This window comes from Pristiophorus japonicus, chromosome 7, assembly GCF_044704955.1.
Source record: "Pristiophorus japonicus isolate sPriJap1 chromosome 7, sPriJap1.hap1, whole genome shotgun sequence".
NCBI classification, from domain to species: domain Eukaryota; kingdom Metazoa; phylum Chordata; class Chondrichthyes; family Pristiophoridae; genus Pristiophorus; species Pristiophorus japonicus.
The window spans coordinates 160,320,579-160,333,686 of NC_091983.1; the positions used below are offsets into that span (position 1 = coordinate 160,320,579).

At 45.1% G+C, this 13,108-nt stretch overlaps 1 protein-coding gene across 1 annotated transcript in view; it reads right to left on the minus strand.

The window, feature by feature from the left end:
- Window positions 1–13,108, minus strand: part of pex7 (peroxisomal biogenesis factor 7) — a 248,511-nt gene that overhangs the window by 16,428 nt on the left and 218,975 nt on the right. The window lies entirely within an intron of this gene.

A 13,108-nucleotide genomic window follows, 5' to 3' on the forward strand; every position in this document is an offset into this window, starting at 1 on the left:
TCAGCCAAGGTTCTGACTCCTGACTCCGGTGGCAGTGTGGATGCTACAAATTAGCGCTCCTTGGCTGGGATGCGGGGAGGGGTAAGGTGCAGTAAATCAGCCAAGGTTCTGACTCCTGACTCCGGTGGCAGTGTGGATGCTACAAATTAGCGCTCCTTGGCTGGGATGCGGGGAGGGGTAAGGTGCAGTAAATCAGCCAAGGTTCTGACTCCTGACTTTGTTGAGCAATGATAGGATCAAGCACGGCCAAGATGTCACTCCAATTGAAAAGCCTGCTTATATTAACTGGACTTACACACTGAAGTTCTGGCCTTAATGGATCAGCATCTGAGCACTCAAAGAGAAGGTTTGCTGGAAAACCTAAAAACCTTTTTACAAATTGCAATGCGACTAATTTACACATCAGGAACACCAAATAAAAATAGCCATTGGGGTGATGTACCAGTGGGCATTTGGTGCCTGTTGTACTAAACCCCAGCAAAGGTTTTCTTCATTAACTTCTGGTCCAGTGTAAAGCTGAAAAGAAAATGGAGGGGGCATAACGCTGGGCCCAAGTCAGGTAAGTACTTCAGAAATGGGCGGTTCTGATCACAGTGATAACGGCCAGTAGTGGGCCTTAAAACATTTTTTTTAGTTGAAATTAGCACTGGCAGGGAATTTTCTGTGATTTCTGGGGGTCCAATGTAGGCGAGCGCTTTGCAGCTTCGCCGGCGGTAATGGTAGACCGAAATTACCGCCGGCAATAATCGGGATGTGAAACGGGCAGTAACTGGGTAGTAAATCGGCGATCGGAAGGCAAATTCTAGCCCATTGTGTTTAAAATAGGGTGCAAGAGGACAATATGGTGTAACCGTTGCAGTCCGTGCCGTGAAGGTGCTTCCACAATTCTGTTCGTTGTATTAAAAGAGCTAAACTCTTGACCTGAGTGGCTTGTTACACCACTTCAGAGATCTGTTAAAGTCAAGCACATAGGCATAGGCCAGACCAGGTAAGGACGGCAGACTTCCCTAGTGAAGCAATTGAATTTTTATGACAATTACCAGTTTTCTTTTAACTGAATTCCAGTTTTCAAACTGCCATGGTGGGATTTTAACACAAGTCCTTCTGAATTGATTAGTCCAGGCTTCTGGATGCCTAGTCCAGGAACATAACCACTATACTACCAGGGTGACCCCTTTCTTTACAAATCAAATTATATACGCACTCCTAACCTTATGATGGAGGGTAATTCATTGATGAAGAAGGTGAAAAGGGTTGGACTGAGGACGTTGCCCCGAGGAACCCCTACAAGTGATATTGGGCTGTGATAATTGGCTTTTAATAACTCCGCCACTGGAGGATTTTCTTCTTGATGTACATGGATGTCAGTTCTTACTTCCATATTCAGTAGAATTATGCCTCAATGTCACGGACAGCTACTCTCACTTCTCCTCTGGTACTCAGCCCTTGTGTGCATGCCTCGATCAAGGCTGTGGCCAAGGTTTGGGGCTGAGTGGTTCTGGCAAAACTCAAACTAAGTGCCCACGAGCAGGTTAACATAGGAACATAGAAAATAGGTGCAGGAATAGGCCATTTGACCCTTCGAGCCTAAACCACCATTCAATAAGATCATGGCTGATCATTCACCTCAGTACCCCTTTCCTGCTTTCTCTCCATACCCCTTGATCCTTTTAGCCGTAAGGGCCATATCTAACTCCCTCTTGAATATATCCAATGAACTGGCCTCAACAACTTTCTGTGGCAGAGAATTCCACAGGTCAACAACTCTCTGAGTGAAGAAGTTTCTCCTCATCTCAGTCCTAAATGGCTTACCCCTTATCCTTAGACTAGTCCCTGGTTCTGGACTTCCCCAAAATCGGGAACATTCTTCCTGCATTTAACCTGTCCAGTCACGTCAGAATTTTATATGTGTCTATGAGATCCCCTCTCATCCTTCTAAACTCCAGTGAATACAGGCCCAGTCGATCCAGTCTCTCCTCATATGTCAGTCCTGTCATCCCGGGAATCAGACTGGTGAACCTTCGCTGTACTCCCTCAATAGCAAGAACGTCCTTCCTCAGATTAGGAAACCAAAACTGAACACAATATTCCAGGTGAGGCCTCATTAAGGCCCTGTGCAACTGCAGTAAGACCTCCCTGCTCCTATAGTCAAATCCCCTAGCTATGAAGGCCAACATACCATTTGCCTTCTTCATCGCCTGCTGTACCTGCATGCCACCTTTCAATGACTGATGTACCATGACACCCAGGTCTCGGTGCACCTCCCCTTTTCCTAATCTGCCGCCATTCAGATAATATTCTGCCTTCGTGTTTTTGCCACCAAAGTGATGGCCAGCCCTCTAGTTGGTTCCTCGACATATTGGTCTAGAAAACCATCCCTAATACACTCCAGGAAATCCTCCTCCACCGCATTGTTACCAGCTTGGTTAGCCCAATCAATATGTAGATTAAAGTCGCCCATGATAACTGCTGTACCTTTAATGCACGCATCCCTCATTTCTTGTTTGATGCTGTCCCCAACCTCACTACTACTGTTTGCTGGTCTGTACACAACTCCCACTAGCGTTTTCTGCCCTTTGGTATTCCGTAGCTCCACCCATACCGTTTCCACATCATCCAATCTAATGTCCTTCATTACTATTGCATTAATTTCCTCTTTAACCAGCAACGCCACCCCACCTCCTTTTCCTTTCTGTCTATCCTTCCTGAATGATGAATACCCCTGGATGTTGCTGGTAAGTAAATGTTGATTGATGGCACAATTTATTACTTCTTCCATCTTTTGCTAATGCTCGGGAGGAGGCCGCTAGGGCAGCAATTGACAAGATTAGATTTGTCCTGCTGTTTGTGGATCTAATATACCAGGGCAATTTTTCACATTGTTGGGCAGACTTCAGTGTCATAGTTGCACTGGATCAGCTTGAGGCTAGCTACATCTGGTGCACCGGTTTTTAGAATTACAGGGAGGTTTTGTTACAGCTTGTGACAACTGCTTCTTAATATCACATGGACACTAGCATCTGTGAAAGTGGGGACCTCAGAAGGAGAATGAGTGAAATTGTCCACATGATAGTTTTGGCTGAAGGCACTTACAAACACTGCAAGTCTTGTCCCTCGCACTCATGAGCTGAGCACTGCCCAGTTGGGGATGTTCATGGAGCCTCCTACTTTTATTATTTGCCTGAATGTCCACCACCATTCTCGACTCGATGTGATAGAGTTTTGCTCTGATCCGTTGATTGTGAAACAGATCATCTCTGTCAATAGCCTACGGCTTTTGAAGTTCACCATGCAGGTATCCCTGTGCATTACTAGTGTGGTGCCTCGTTCTAAGCTATGCTTGGTGTGGCTCCTGGCATGCTCTTTTACACTCCCTAATAAATGAGAATAAACCTCCCAGCTTTAAAGTGATGAAGCGGTATGTGACGTGTTGGGCCATGAGGTTACAGGTTGAGTAATATAGAATTCAGTTGCTGTTGCTAAGTGCCTCCTGGATGCCCAATTTTGGGTTGCTAGATCAGTCGTTAGTCAATCCCATTTTGCACAGTGATAGTCCCACACTGCACAATGGAGGCTGTCCTCAGTGTGAAAATTCTGGCCTCGCTGGGTCCGTACGAAGTTCGCACGGCCCCGGCAAGGCTTTGCAAAAGCCGGTTTTCGGGGCGAGATACACATGTGCTGAAAAACGTTTTTTACGATGTCAAGATTTCTCTAGACAGATCCTCCGCATCCCCGGGAGAAGGACATCCACGCGGGAGACATTGGGCTATTTTCCCAACTCATGCCCAGTGAATGTCCTTCAAACTATTACACCTGGTAAAAGCAGCCGCATAGCTTACTTTTACCAGCGCAAGAGTTTTAAAACATATAAAAATTAAATTTAAATACTCATTTTTATATTAAAAACCTTGTCCATTAAGGTAAGTTTATTTTTAACACTATTAAAACACATTAAAAAAACATTCCAAAAACGTTTTTTTTCCAAAACATTTAATTTCAATTAATTTTAAACATATGAGGTTTTATTTATTTATTATGTTGTGTTTCGGTGTTTTGGGGGATTATTCTCATTGATAGTAAAGGGAGTCGCCATTGTTATCAATGAGAATACTGCATAGTGATTGGTGGTCCAGGCCCACTTGACTCCAGCTTGTATGCGTACATACCTGAAAGACATCTTCCCATGCACTGCACAGCGAATCTAGGCCTCCAACTGGAATCCTACGTTCCTCCGGGACCACCAGGTACTTTCGTAGATTTCTTTTCAGGTCGGAGGCATTTGTATGAAGGAAGCCTCCAACCGCAATTTCCCCCCCATTATCTTCGCAAGGACTTTACGATTGTAACCTTTAGCAATGCTATCATGGACTGATGTATCGACGGTAGGTAGGTTGGTGAGGACGAAGCCAAGTAGGTTATTTCCTAGTGTTGCTTTCTGCTGAACTTCTGCCAGTTATGGCGGCGGAGGGGGTGCAGCTCCAAGGAAATTCCCAGTGATACTCTTTGATAATGGTGTATGAGAAATGATTCTTCACAGAGCTCCTGTTGGCTATAGCACAAAGTAATGACAAAGTGAATAGGGAACTAGAAACAAAGAGAAGGTCCCTGGATTATAAAGGTGTTCCTTCTGTGACGTAGAGAAAACTTAAATCAATAGTTCGGGATATTAATCTTAAATCACACTTTAAATGTATTTTTTTAATAGCTTAGCAATTGTGGAATGCAAAGCCATCTAGCAGCTGCTTCCCAGTCTTTTCCATCTGTCAAGCTGCACATTAACCCTTTACATCTGGTCCCTCAGCCACTAAAGGAAATCCTTTTGTCAGTTATTCATTTACCCACAGAGTATCTGTTTTCCATACTACGTTAAGTTGATGGAGGATGTAGAGCCTTTCCAGAACATCCAGGTTGTGATATAGGCAACAGATGTATTATAATAATAACGATAATACAACAAAAAATAGAGTTCACAAATTGGCCTATGGTATGGAATCAACTCTGGGGTATTTATTTATACATAATCTAGGACACATGATTTTCCTTTTTTTAGACTTTGAAACACCAGGAGTAATAACAGTTGAAGTAAAAGTTTGATTTCTGCTTACAGAATGACCAACTTTCATGGACTAAAATAAAGTTAAAATGCTCATTGAAAACATTCTATAAGTGTTATAAATAAAATATTATAGCTAGCCACGTGTCAGCTGTTACATGCATTATGTATCTGAATCCTGTAAATGCATATATTGTTCATGCTGTATAACAACAAATAATTTAGTGCACCAGGATACAAAAAGAAACCAGAATACAAACAGCCCCTTTAGCACTTCGAGATGCGAGAGGAAGAGTTAGTGTTGTATGGCATGAATCTTTGTAATGGGTGCAGCGTTTTCTTTTCTCTTAGTCTTGTAGTACCTGTTTTTCCCATTATCTACTTCATCTGATTTTCAGTGATCTTTCTATCTATTAAAATTGATTTCCAGCCTGGTTTTGTGGTGTATGTATAATTGCTCATAAACACATTGGGCTAGACTTTCCACTTTTTTTGCATCGATACCGCCCACTTATCGTCCATTTTAACGCTGAGATGAGGTATAAAGCCCAGATATCGCCCATTTAGCAACAAAAGGGAAACTAACGCCCATGTATTGCTCACTTACCGCCCAGCATTACTTTCGGCATGTAGTTGACGCTAAGAAATAATAATACCGCCCACCACTTTTTTTGCCGTAAAGATCAGAATAGGCAAAACTAACGCCTAAAATATCGGCGAGCATTACTTTCGGCACCTCGCCGAAAAACCCGCTGAGAAAAAGTTGCTCTCACCTGAACTAAACCCAGCGGTATAGACGCCATTTTGTAAATTGGAGGTCGGTTCATATAAAAAGCTGTTTCAACTTCTGGGGAGTCTTGATGGACTCTAGAGGTCTTTTAAGGTAATTTGAACATCTGAACAAACATCTTATCATACTGTGGATGATTTGAATTTATTTTAGGTGTTTTAGTCGGTAACTTTATTGTTTGTGAACAATAGGTATAATACTGATTGTGATTGTAATGGGGCCTGTAGTTTCTCAGCCTGTCTTGATGACTACGCACATGCTGCAGACTAGAGATGGCAGAAGGTATATTCAACAGCATTATGTGGCCAATCAAAGAAGTGGCAGACTGCTGAGGAGCACGAGAACTTACACCCCACGCATTTACAGGGAGAAGCAGTCTTACCTGAACTTGTCTGATAACACGTGCCTTAGGAGACTGCGCTTCCGGAAAGAGGTTATAAGTGAGATATGCCAGCTCATCAGGGAGATGTGCAGCCTGCCAACACCATCAGGACCGCACTGTCCGTTGAGCTCAAGGTCAATGCGGAACTTGGCTTCTACGCATCGGGTTCCTTTCAGGCCTCAGCTGGCGACATTTGCACTTTATCTCAGCATGCCACACATTGCTGCATTGTCACTGAAGCCCTTTACGCACGTAGGATGGACTTTATCAGTTTCCCTATGACTGGGGAGGCACAAATTGAGAGGGCTCTAGGATTCTCCAGAATTGCAAACTTCCCCAAGGTGCAGGGAGCAATAGACTGTACGCACATCGCCATGCAGGCACCTTTTCAGGATGCAGAGGTTTTTCGGAACTGAAAGGGATTCCACTCCCTGAATGTGCAACTTGTTGTTGACCACCAGCAAATTATAATGGCAGTAAATGCAAAATTTCCGGGCAGCATCCATGATGCTCACATCCTGCATGAGAACGCTGTATCTGACATGTTTATCAGTCAGCCACAAGGTCATTGCTGGATGCTTGGCGACAAAGAATATAGCCTCGCCACCTGGCTGATGACCCTCCTGCGTATCATCCAGAGAGAAGCTGAGAAGCGATATGAGAGCCACAGAGCTACAAGCAAAGTCATCGAGAATATCATTGGAGTGCTTAAGCAGCACTTTAGATGCCTGCACCACTCAGGAGGCGAGACAATATCACTCTGAGCAGGTAGCTCAATTCATGGTGGTGTGCGGCATGCTGCACAACTTGGCTATCAGGAGGGGACAAGAATTGCCAGAAGGGACTGTCGGTTCACCTCAGGAGAGAGAGGAAGAAGAGGACGAGGAAGAGGACAAGGAGGTGGACGCTGACCTCGGGCCAGACAATCAGGCTGACAATGAAATCATGCCCCCGCCCCCCTCTAGACCGCAGGAAAGGGCCCGTGGTGGTTACACTGCTGCAAGACTCTTGCGTCAGCAGCTCATAAATGAGCGCTTTGCTTGAAATAACGTTGGTGGTATTTACAAAGCTGCATGACTGCTGTGTCTGCAGCTCATACGTGAATGATGTGCATTACCTTGGTGACAGTTAAAGTTTAAGTTGATTCAAGTGACGTCAAATTATCCCCTTTCATGTTAAGCAATCACCAGTGTGTAACATAGAAATATAGAAACTAGGTGCAGGAGCAGGTCATTCGGCCCCTCGAGCCTGCACCGCCATTCAATAAGATCATGGCTGATCATTCAACCTTAGTACCCCTTTCCTGCTTTCTCTCCATACCCCTTGATCCCTTTGGCCATAAGGGCCATATCTAACTCCCTTTTGAATATATCTAACGAACTGGCCTCAACAACTTTCTGCGGTAGAGAATTCCACAGGTTAATCACTCTTGAGTGAAGAAGTTTCTCCTCATCTCGGTCCTAAATGGCTTACCCCTTATTCTTAGACTGTGACTCCTGGTTCTGGAACTCTCCAGCAACGGGAACATTCTTTCTGCCTCTAACCTGTCCAATCCCATCAGAATTTTATATGTTTCTATGAGATCCCCTCTCATTCTTTTAAATACCAGTGGATACTGTCATGTATTCAACTATCATTGTAACCCATGTATAAGCTGACCTAAGTTGTACACCTTGAGAACATTGACCACAAGGGGGTGAACTTGTGGGAGACACTCCTAACCTAGACTTTCAGGTATAAAAGGGGAAGCTCCACCCACCTTCATCACTTGAGGTCTTGGTAATAAAGGTAACTGGTCACAGAGTGACCTTCTCTCAAGTATGCCTCGTGTGCATTTATACTGTATAGTAAGGACATATCAGATACAAGCCCAGTTGATCCAGTCTCTCCTCATATGTCAGTCATGCCATCCCGGGAATCAATCTGGTGAACCTTCGCTGTACTCCCTCAATAGCAAGAACATCCTTCCTCAGATTAGGAGACCAAAACTGAGCACAACATTCCAGGTGTGGCCTCACCAAGGCTCTGTACAACTGCAGTAAGACCTCCCTGCTCCTATACTCAAATCCTCTAGCTATGAAGGCCAACATGCCATTTGCCTTCTTCATGCCAAACTTCAATGACTGATGTACCATGACACCCAGGTCCCGTTGCACCTCCCCTTTTCCTAATCTGTCACTATTCAGATAATATTTTGTCTTCCTGTTTTTGCCACCAAAGTGGATAACCTCACATTTATCCACATTATACTGCATCTGCCATGCATTTGCCCACTCACCTAACCTGTCCAAGTCACCCTGCAGCCTCTTAGTATCCTCCTCACAGCTCACACCGTCACCTAGCTTAGTGTCATCTGCAAACTTGGAGATATTACATTCAATTCCTTCATCTAAATCATTGATGTATATTGTAAATAGCTGGGATCCCAGCACTGAACCCTGCGGCACCCCACTGGTCACTGCCTGCCATTCTGAAAAGGACCCGTTTATTCCGACTCTCTGCTTCCTGTCTGCCAACCACATTCCACTGGTTCTCCCTTGTCCACTCTACTAGATACATCCTCAAAAAATTCTAGAAGATTTGTCAAGCATGATTTCCCTTTCATAAATCCATGCTGACTTGGACCGATCCTGCCATTGCTTTCCAAATGCTATTTCATCTTTAATAATTGATTCCAACATTTTCCCCACCACTGATGTCAGGCTAACCGGTTTTTAATTCCCTGTTTTTTCTCTCCTTCCTTTTAAAAAAAGTGGTTTTACATTAGCTAACCTCCAGTCCATAGGAACTGATCCAGAGTCAATAGAAAGTTGGAAAATGATCACCACTATTTCTAGGGCCACTTCCTTAAGTACTCTGGGATGCAGCCTATCAGGCCCTGGGGATTTATCAGCCTTCAATCCCATCAATTATCCAACACAATTTCCTGACTAAAGCATTTCCTTCAGTTCCTCCTTTTCGCTAGACCCCCGAACCCTAGTATTTCCGGAAGGTTATTTGTGTCTTCCTTAGTGAAGACAGATCCAAAGTATTTGTTCAATTGGTCTGCCATTTCTTTGTTCCCCATTATAAATTCACCTGATTCTGACAGCAAAAGACCTACGTTGGTCTTCACTAATCTTTATCTCTTCACATATTTAAAGAAGCTTTTGCAGTCAGTTTTTATGTTCCCTGCAAGCTTCCTCTCATACTCTATTTCCCCCCTCCTAATTGGACCCTTTGTCCTCCTCTGCTGAATTCTAAATTTTTCCCAGTCCTCAGGTTTGCTGCCTTTTCTGGCCAATTTATATGCCTCTTCCTTGGATTTAACACTATCCCTAATTTCCCTTGTTAGCCACGGTTGAGCTACCTTCCCCATTTTATTTTTACTCCAGACAGGGATGTACAATTGTTGAAGTTCATCCATGTAATTTATAAATGTCTGCCATTGCCTATCCACTGTCAACCCTTTAAGTATCATTTGCCAGTCTATCCTAGCCAATTCACGTCTCATACCATCGAAGTTACCTTTCCTTAAGTTCAGGACCCTAGTTTCTGAATTAACACTGTCACTCTCCATCTTAATAAAGAATTCTACCATATTATGTTCACTCTTCCCCAGGGGGCCTCGCACGACAAGATTGCTAATTAGGTCCTTCTCATTACACATCACCCAATCTAGGATGGCCAGCTCTCTAGTTGGTTCCTCGACATATTGGTCGAGAAAACCATCTCTAATACACTCCAGGAAATCCTCCTCCACCGCATTGCTACCAGCTTGGTTAGCCCAATCTAAATGTAGATTAAAGTCGTCCATGATAACTGCTGTATCTTTATTGCACGCATCCCTAATTTCTTGTTTGATGCCATCCCCAACCTCACTACTACTGTTTAGTGGTCTGTACACAACTCCCACTAGCGTTTTCTGCCCGATGGTATTCCGCAGCTCTACCCGTACAGATTCCACACATCCAAGCTAATGTCCTTTCTTAGTATTGCATTAATTTTCTCTTTAACCAGCAACGCTATCCCACCTCCTTTTCCTTTCTGTCTATCCTTCATGAATGTTGAATACCCCTGGATGTTGAGTTCCCAGCCTTGGTCACCCTGGAGCCATGTCTCCGTAATCCCAATTATATCATAATCGTTAATAGCTGCCTGCGCAGTTAATTCATCCATCTTACTACGAATACTCCTCGCATTGAGGCACAGAGCCATCAGGCTTGTCTTTTTAACACTCTTTGTCCCTTTAGAATTTTGCTGTAATGTGGCCCTTTTTGATTTTTGTCTTGGGTTTCTCTGCCCTCCACTTTTACTATTCTCCTTTCTATCTTTTGCTTCTGCCCCCATTTTATTTCCCTCTGTCTCCCTGCATAGGTTCCCATCCCCCTGCCATATTATTTTAATCCCTCCCCAACAGCACTAGCAAACACTCCCCCCTAGGACATTGGTTCCGGTCCTGCCCAGGTGCAGAGCATCCGGTTTGTATTGGTCCCATCTCCCCCAGAACCGGTTCCAATGTCTCAGTGGAGTTATCTGAGACATTGCGCAACAAGATTATGTGAAATAAAAAACATGAGAACATTTGTATAAAATCAATTGTAACTGTAAAAAACACCCCACCCAACCCCCAACTTACAGCAAATTTATAACATTTATATCATTCGTTAAATGTTAAACATTTCCAACATAACTTCATAAACATAGAACACAAATGCAAAACAACAAGATACTCCCCTCTCCCCTATCCTCCCAACAAAATAGCAACAACAACATAAAAATACTGTGACCAAGACAACACCTGCAGTCATGCACCTCACTTTCCTTTCCCCCCCCCGCTCCCGCTTCTCCTCCCTACCTCTACCCCTTCCCCTCCTGACTCCAAGCCGCCTGGCCGAGGAGCTACTCAGGTGCTGCTTCATTGGGGGGGGGGGGGGGGTGGGGGAATGACGGCAGAACCGCTGGTTGGACGGATATGGAAGAGGACGGTCCTGAGGTGGGAACGTGCTCCGAGCCGGATGCAAGATCTTCCTCTTGGCTCTCATGTGTCGTTGGCAATAGGGGTGCGGCACTTTCGTGTGCAGTGCCGCCCTCCGGGGCGACTGGGAGGCCTCTGCCTCCGGTGTTCCTGGCTATCACCTCCAGGGCCTCCGCCATATGTGGCACTTTCTCGCTCATGGTGGTGGACATGCTGGCCAGCTGGTGGGATATACCCCCCCATTGTCTGTAGAATCTGCTGACCTATGTCAACACTCCTCCTGGACAAGTGTATCATGTCCCTCCCTGCTCAGATCTGCCGCTCGTGAAGCAGACCTGCTGCGTTGAACCAACCTCCGCGTGGTCGGTGCCATCCTGGAGACACCTCGTGTACCCTGCAGCAAGGTGCTTGGGCCCGGTATCTCCATGGTGGAGGAGCACTAGAGGTCATGGGTGTCGACTGCATTATGGAGCTTGGCGATGCAGGCTCCTCGAAGTCTGCTCTTTCATCCATGGAGAAGGAACCCTGCAGCTCCACGGACGAGAATCAGGGCTCCTCAGCACCAGATGCACGATCGTCCGGCGACTCCGGCCCCGCACCCCCACCTTCTGAGCTCGGTGGTGTTACATGGGGCCGCGCTGTTGGTTGAGCTACAAAACATAAATGAGGTTATTCGAGGAGAAGGGGGTGCTAGGGTCACAAGGTGATTCCAATGCTACACACAGCATATGCACGACAAAAGCAGCACCGCTATCAAAATCATCACAGACATCACATTTCATGACCATCACCAAATTCTGCATTACAATGATTCTCATGAGGCCATCATTATTTAGAGAACACTTTTGTCAATCATCTATTATTGGTCGGATATGAGTGGCTGTGGTATCAATTGACTTTACATCACGCAATTGTGTATACTTTGCTCACTTGGCATCACATCAGGTTCTGCAGCTGCATGCGTCGCCGACCGGGGGTGGTTCCCCACTAGTGCCAGCACCCGCTCCTCGATGTCGGTGAGCTCACTGTGACCCGCCACCCGTTTCACCTCTGCTCGGCCCTATTCTTCGAAAGCTTCTTCTGTAAAAAAGGTATCACCAGCACGACATGGCATGAGATCATTGTGTAAGATCATTGCTAGGTACTGTCACAGTGACTGATACAATACATAATAATGATGATTACATCTGTCGGTTATGATAACTATCATTCTTCACCTCAAGACGTACACTGTAAACGTAGGCTTTGAGTAAAATATTCCCGGTCTAAGTGCAAGACATCACATCTGATTTTAATCAATCATTACACTTACAATTCAAATTATATAAATACATAAGTACATATAAATAAATGTAATACTTAGTCTGGCGGATCCAACAAGGTCGTTCCAGCACTTGCGGCACTGGTTGCCCTCACGCACCTTGTTGATCGCCAATGAGACCACCTCGGCTATGTCGGCCCATATCTTCTGGTAGACCTTTGGGGTGGGCTTCCCACACCAATCCTGGGTCAATTGACCCCAGGGTGACTCCACCTTCTGCAGGAGGAAGGCATTTGCCTCGTCGGAGAATCTCCTCGCTCGTTTGCGTCCTCCCAATTGTTCCTCTCCCACCTCACTGCTTTCACCAGCATCCGCAGTCTCCACAGCATGCTGTGCCGCCTTCTCCATCCCTTCCATTTTAAATATCTTTTTTTGCCAAAAACTCTGTGGGAACAACGTTCTTTGTGCTCACAAGTCTTTTTGTTGCTGGTACATCTCCCTCCTACCTCCCACAACAGCCAAACAAGCACACAACACACCCACACACGCTTTCAGTTCCTCTCTGCTGTCTCTCTCTCCTCTTCTGCGCATGTATTGATGACCCCTGACCGCCTGAAACGGCAGTTGCCATAGCGTTACTATGGATGCCGACACTTTACGACAGA